The sequence below is a fragment of the Schistocerca serialis genome, chromosome 5 (assembly GCF_023864345.2).
Source record: "Schistocerca serialis cubense isolate TAMUIC-IGC-003099 chromosome 5, iqSchSeri2.2, whole genome shotgun sequence".
NCBI classification, from domain to species: Eukaryota; Metazoa; Arthropoda; class Insecta; order Orthoptera; family Acrididae; genus Schistocerca; species Schistocerca serialis.
The window spans coordinates 725,201,822-725,209,206 of record NC_064642.1 but is presented as its reverse complement, the minus strand read 5'-3'; the positions used below and the strand labels follow the sequence as shown (position 1 = coordinate 725,209,206).

General features: G+C 45.3%; 1 pseudogene; it reads left to right on the top strand.

Moving 5' to 3' along the window:
* Positions 1-3,356: 3,356 nt before the first annotated feature.
* LOC126482820 (5S ribosomal RNA) lies at positions 3,357-3,474 on the top strand (annotated as a pseudogene).
* The last annotated feature ends 3,911 nt before the right edge of the window (positions 3,475-7,385 follow it).

Below are 7,385 nucleotides of genomic sequence, written 5' to 3'. Positions count from 1 at the left end.
ATAGCATTGACGGAGTACATCGAAAAAGTTAAAAGAAGGGCAGTACGTTTTGTATTATCGCGAAATATGGGAGAGACTGTCACTGAAACGAAGCAAGATTTGCGGTGGACATCATTGAAACAAAGGAGTTTTTCGTTGCGGCGGAACCTTTTCACGAAATTCCAAACATCAACTTTCTCCTCCGAATGCCAAAATATTTTGTGGACACCGACCTACATATGGAGAAATGATCAACATGATAAAACAAGGGAAATCAGAGCTCGTACGGAAAGATATATGTGGTCGTCTTATCGCGCTGTACGAGATTGGAGAAATAGAGAATTGTGAAGGTGCTTCGACGAACCCTCTGCAGGCACTTAAATATGATTTGCAGAGTATCCATGTAGATGTAGATGTAGATAAGATGGAAATTTTGTATGCTTAATTAATTTTACTTACATATGTAATGCTGCATAATCACTCACATGATCTGGCGCTACATTCGGGTACGGTGGTCTTGGTATCTGTACTTGCTCATGTTGTTTAAAAGATTGTTGTGCAGGGTGCTTGTGGCTCTGAGCACTATGGGACTCAACTGCTGTGGTCATAAGTCCCCTAGAACTTAGAACTACTTAAACCTAACTAACCTAAGGACAGCACACAACACCCAGCCATCACGAGGCAGAGAAAATCCCTGACCCCGCCGGGAATCGAACCCGGGAACCCGGGCGTGGGAAGAGAGAACGCTACCGCACGACCACGAGATGCGGGCAGGGTGCTTGTGACTAGCTCTCATTGTCATGCTCTCATTTCAGTAATGAACGAGTAATTATCCTGCTAAGAATCACGTAGATTGTTCATTTGCTGACTGACGTCTTCCATTTGTGGTTACGCTAGAACACAGTAGGGAAAAAATATTGACTACTATGCATGAAATACACTCCTGGAAATGGAAAAAAGAACACATTGACTCCGGTGTGTCAGACCCACCATACTTGCTCCCGACACTGCGAGAGGGCTGTACAAGCAATGATCACACGCACGGCACAGCGGACACACCAGGAACCGCGGTGTTGGCCGTCGAATGGCGCTAGCTGCGCAGCATTTGTGCACCGCCGCCGTCAGTGTCAGCCAGTTTGCCGTGGCATACGGAGCTCCATCGCAGTCTTTAACACTGGTAGCATGCCGCGACAGCGTGGACGTGAACCGTATGTGCAGTTGACGGACTTTGAGCGAGGGCGTATAGTGGGCGTGCGGGAGGCCGGGTGGACGTACCGCCGAATTGCTCAACACGTGGGGCGTGAGGTCTCCACAGTACATCGATGTTGTCGCCAGTGGTCGGCGGAAGGTGCACGTGCCCGTGGACCTGGGACCGGACCGCAGCGACGCACGGATGCACGCCAAGACCGTAGGATCGTACGCAGTGCCGTAGGGGACCGCACCGCCACTTCCCAGCAAATTAGGGACACTGTTGCTCCTGGGGTATCGGCGAGGACCATTCGCAACCGTCTCCATGAAGCTGGGCTACGGTCCCGCACACCGTTAGGCCGTCTTCCGCTCACGCCCCAACATCGTGCAGCCCGCCTCCAGTGGTGTAGCGACAGGCGTGAATGGAGGGACGAATGGAGACGTGTCGTCTTCAGCGATGAGAGTCGCTTCTGCCTTGGTGCCAACGATGGTCGTATGCGTGTTTGGCGCCGTACAGGTGAGCGCCACAATCAGGACTGCATACGACCGAGGCACACAGGGCCAACACCCGGCATCATGGTGTGGGGAGCGATCTCCTACACTGGCCGTACACCACTGGTGATCGTCGAGGGGACACTGAATAGTGCACGGTACATCCAAACCGTCATCGGACCCATCGTTCTACCATTCCTAGACCGGCAAGGGTACTTGCTGTTCCAACAGGACAATGCACGTCCGCATGTATCCCGTGCCACCCAACTTGCTCTAGAAGGTGTAAGTCAATTACCCTGGCCAGCAAGATCTCCGGATCTGTCCCCCATTGAGCATGTTTGGGACTGGATGAAGCGTCGTCTCACGCGGTCTGCACGTCCAGCACGAACGCTGGTCCAACTGAGGCGCCAGGTGGAAATGGCATGGCAAGCCGTTCCACAGGACTACATCCAGCATCTCTACGATCGTCTCCATGGGAGAATAGCAGCCTGCATTGCTGCGAAAGGTGGATATACACTGTACTAGTGCCGACAATGTGCATGCTCTGTTGCCTGTGTCTATGTGCCTGTGGTTCTGTCAGTGTGATCATGTGATGTATCTGACCCCAGGAATGTGTCAATAAAGTTTCCCCTTCCTGGGACAATGAATTCACGGTGTTCTTATTTCAATCTCCAGGAGTGTACGTAAACAGAATGACAATTGTTTATTGACAGTGCACCCGTAACTACTTTATAAACTGAAATATGATTTATGTAATTCACAGTCATGAACGATGTCGACACAGAAATTTGTTTCTATATGTAGTAATTCATAAACAAATAATTTGTGTGGGTGGCGCTATTTACTATATTAGAAGACGCTTTGGGGATGCCTAACTTCGACGTCTCGGTTACAACATTCATAAAACTGTTCGCTTAATTGAGTTCGAGTTTCTTGCAAACCTCTGACAATTTCTTAGCTAGAAATATCTTATTTTACTTGACATCTTTTACCGCTGACTGAATCTTCCGCACAACAGTAGTTGTCAGCTGGTTATCTTTGTCCTCTGATGGGAAACCTCCATGTCGCGTATTACAACTCGAGTAAGAGTAAAAGTTGTACACAAGGAAGAAATAATTGAGTGCTCATCTGTGATAAATTATTAAGTGAGATTCAAACACAGATGTTACGTTTCTTAGTAACTCTAATTACTATAGCAAGTTTCAGCTACATTACGTAGAATTGGAGTTGGAGAGACGATGGGAAAATTGGTGCTCGAACCTGCAATCAAACATCGCGACTTTCAACAGATTTAAGATCGCGCAACAAGAAAACCACCACAGCTCTTTACCAATATATTGCCACATTTCAAAACACATGCTCTGCTTGTTGTGTGAGTTACTTGTTGATAATACCACGCTGTCCACGAGTACCTTCTCCTACTGCTTGTGACAGCTCTGGAATTACAGCTGAGTTTATAGTTTCTTCTTGCAATGACGTGCTTGATTGTAACTTTGAAACACCACATCAGAAAAAAATCTAATGCGGACTGTGTAGCATCAACGTCGCACATATGGTTGACACAAACAAATCGTTCACACTGACTACGTCTAATTTACAATAAAAGTGCCTGTCTGCTACTAATAACTCGCTTCTAAACCCTTTAAAAGAGTCGGCAGTGACAGAAATGAAAATATTCACCTGCTTTTCGTGCACTAGGCAACGGCTTTGCCGCAGTGGATACACTGGTTCCCGTCAGATCACCAAAGTTAAGCGCTGTCGGGCGCGGCCGGCACTTGGATAGGTGACCATCTGGGTCCCCATGAGCTGTTGGCATTTTTCGGGGCGCACTCAGCCTCGTGATGCCAATTGAGGGGCTACTCGACCGAACATTAGCGGCTCCGGTCACAGAAAACGATCATAATGACCGGGAGATCAGTGTGCTGACGCGGGCCCCTCCTATCCGCATCCTCACCTGAGGATAACATGGCGGTCGGATGGTCCCGATGGGCCACTTGTGAACTGAAGGTGGATTGTGTGCTTTTTTTTTTTTTTTGGTACGCTGCCGTGTAGTCGTCCAATGTTACAATTATTCGATCTTAAGTTTTGCTCCTGTACATGTATCTTCTCTGCAATACTCCATCAATCGTACGTGCAAAAGAAAAACAATATCAGTAACATGTACAAAATTTGTAACAAATACAGTGTGTTGTAGTGTATGATGCAAACTCAAGATCAGTCCTGTCATGGTAGACAGATCGTATCGTCATTTTTACTGTGTTTTCTGGTTTTATTAACAAGATAAGCGTGTATCCTTGTTTTTAAATGGTGTACAGAAATGTCTATTGAAACTAAACTTGCCTTGTCTGTGTTTCGTCATGTAGTAATATATTGATATAGAGCTGAAGCAGATTCCTCTTGAGTCCGTTGAAAGTCTCCGTGTTTATTTGCAGGTTCGTACGTCAACCTCCACAGCCTCTCTCCAACTCCATGTCGACACAATATAACTGAAACTCTCTATAGTAATTAGAGCTACTAGAAAGAGTAAGATGTTCGTTCGAGTCTCATCTCACTTTGTATCATGGATGAGCACTCATTTATTCCTTCTTGAAACTTCCTGGCAGATTAAAACTGTGTGCGCGAGCGAGACTCGAACTCGGGTTCTTTGCCTTTCGCAGGCAACTGCACTACCACCTGAGCTACCGAAGCACGACTCACGCCCGGTACTCAAAGCTTTACTTCTGCCAGTACCTCGTCTCCTACCTTCCAAACTTCCTTGGATACAACTGTTGCTGTTATTAACAAGTTGTAATACGTAATATTCACAGTTATATATTTCTTTCGTCTTTATCAGAGCAAAATGAAAACCGAAGTAATTACAATTACGTTCAGCAACAGAGATAACAAAAATCAGAACAATGCTATGATAATTTTCACTTTCCTTATGCAGGGAGTAACGTCTTTGGTTCGTACTCAAAGCACTGTATCTGACACAGTTATTTCCATAATAAAATGTAGTATTACACACCAGTGAACACAAAGGAATTTAACGGAAGCATGTGATGAAGTCGTTGCGTAGCTGCAGTCAGCAGATACAATTTTGGATTAATAACTCCCAGCCGGTCGAAGTGGCCGAGTGGTTCTAGGCGCTACCGTCTGGAACCGCGCGACCGCTACGGTCACAGGTTCGAATCCTGCCTTAGGTTAGTTAGGTTTAAATAGCTCCAAGTTCTAGGGGACTGATGACCACTGCAGTTAAGTCCCATAGTGCTCAGAGCCATTCGAACCATAAGCCAATAACTCCCAGTGATGTAATTTCTTTTTCCTTTGGTATCTGCAGGCGAGTTGCCACAGGTGGTGGTGGATGGTGAGATGGAGTACACCATAGTGTTTACCACTAAACCGTTTGTGTGTGTGTGTGTGTGTGTGTGTGTGTGTGTGTGTGTGTGTAATTAAAGTGCTTTCTGTGCAGCTGAAAATACTTGTCAACACTTCAAATCACAAATCCATCAACAAGTTTAACGATATAAGCAATAAATCTTTTGTTACCCGCAGAGCACGAGATCCTGATTGAAATAGATGATCTCCTCAACGCGATCGAGTGGCGGGAGGAGGAGGTGGAATAAGAGGAGGAGAAGGAGGAGACGGAAGAGAAGGAAGTGGAGTGGGTTGAACATAAGTACATAATCATGTTGAGTACCACAGAATTTAATCTCGCACGCTTTCTGCTAGGATGAAAATACATCTCGTCATGCAGATGAGCTGTGTGTCGATTTCGCAGTGTGTATTTTTTTTTTTATTTCGGCCTTATACTGACAGTCTCTGTCTTTGCAGAGTTGTTCGGATAGTTAGAGTTCCAGAGGACCTTATGCAGACTATTTTATTACCTCCCTATAATTGCACTGTAGCTCATCCTTAGTCATATCAGATAGCTTGATTTCAATCCCCTTCTTTGTGTAACGATTCATTCAGTGGTATTGAGAAGTTTCTGGAGGTTCGACGATTTAAAGAGGAGTTATCACAGATGGACTCAGTGTCAACGGCGTAGCAGATACGTTAGCAAATCAATCCTGTGCTTAGGGATGAGGTGTGATCTGAGTTCTGAATGCTCTGAGGCTGTGTAACCCAGTGAGTGATTGCATATTATTACTTTGCCACACACGGTTTTCTGTCACAGACATCGGAAGCCAATGTTGTAACCGAGACGTCAAAGTTAGGTACCCCCGAAGGGTCTTCTAATATAGTAAATAGCGCCACACACACCAATTAAATCTTTATGAATTACCACATATAGAAACAAATTTCTGTGTCGACATCGTTTTATGACTGTGAATTACATAAATCATATTTCAATGTATAAGGTAGTGTCGGATGCATTGTGAAAGAGCAACTGGCATTCTGTTTACGTATTTCATGCGTAGTAGACAATATTTTTTCCCTACTGCGTTCTGGCGTAACCACAAACGCCGTAACGAAGATGCGAAACGAAAGACCAGAGAAGGGAGTGAAGAAACGGCGGCCAATGGTGCGCAGAACACACCGCGCCATGCCAGGCCCGCCCCATGCACAAGCTGCATTAAACGCAGCTCCTGCTAGTCTGACTGTGAGCCGCACATGATCGACCCGAGTGTGCAACGTGATTAGTGCCACGCTTTCAGTATCAAGTGTTTCCTTGGACTCTGTGTATACCAAGTACTGTACTGTTTTCACGTCGCCTCTCGCTAGCGATATTTGCTGTAAAGACAGTTAAGTATTGTCAGTTTGCTTTATGGAAATAAAACTACTAATCTTATTTGTTTGAAACTGTTGTATAGCATTCCCAGAACGCTGCATCCCGTAGACACCCAATCAGCGACGTGCGGGCAAGACCCCACATAGTGCATCTGAAAGCTACGTATCAATAATCCGTTGAGGTGCGATGTTCTATGGAAGCAGTAAGAATGATGGTAACGGGGTGGATGAGCGTAAGTTCGACTCTCAGATTAGTGATTCAATGAGGTGCTGGTTGTGTAAATCCTGTGTGAACTTTGTTCTCCCATACAAACCTATAGAGGTGCTCCATTGCGCTGCACATATTTTGAAATTCATTTATATTACGGTTAAAGTAGGTTATATATTCAAGCAGATAAGGACTATATGATGCGATAAACTGAATTGGTCCATGTTTTCATGAGGTAAAGTGAACTGAGTGAGATATGGCTCATAGAGACGTAACCAGAGAAATGCACTGTAGCCGAGGATCCCTTGCCGAGGCAGCGTGTCAAGAAAATACAGAGTTGGCTCGGTCGGTAGCATAATAAGACCGAGGATTCGCGGCACAGACTTCATATGAGATGACCAGCCACCAAGATAGTTTCATTTGCTTTTATCCTGTGGGAATTGAATGTGAAGTACTATGTCTTGATGTAATTATCATAAGCAAAATATTTGCAGGTAACTCTTGTAAACAGTTATCATTATTTGCAAGTGGAATGTCAGATAGTCCTCAGCCACTGAGACCGATACCCGATTCAACAAAATCACCACCACCACCACCGTGATGGTACCCACTGCCACTCGATGATAGCCTCCACTCACCGACGCCACCACTCCCGATATCAGACTCCCCTGATCGCCCTTACCACCACCGGCACCGATGTCGAGTATAATACCCTATGGTGTAGAGGATGATGTTATAAAAATTTGAGAAATAATAAAAATAGATTAAAAAAGATAAACATATTTTTCTTCTCTTACATACCTAGCAT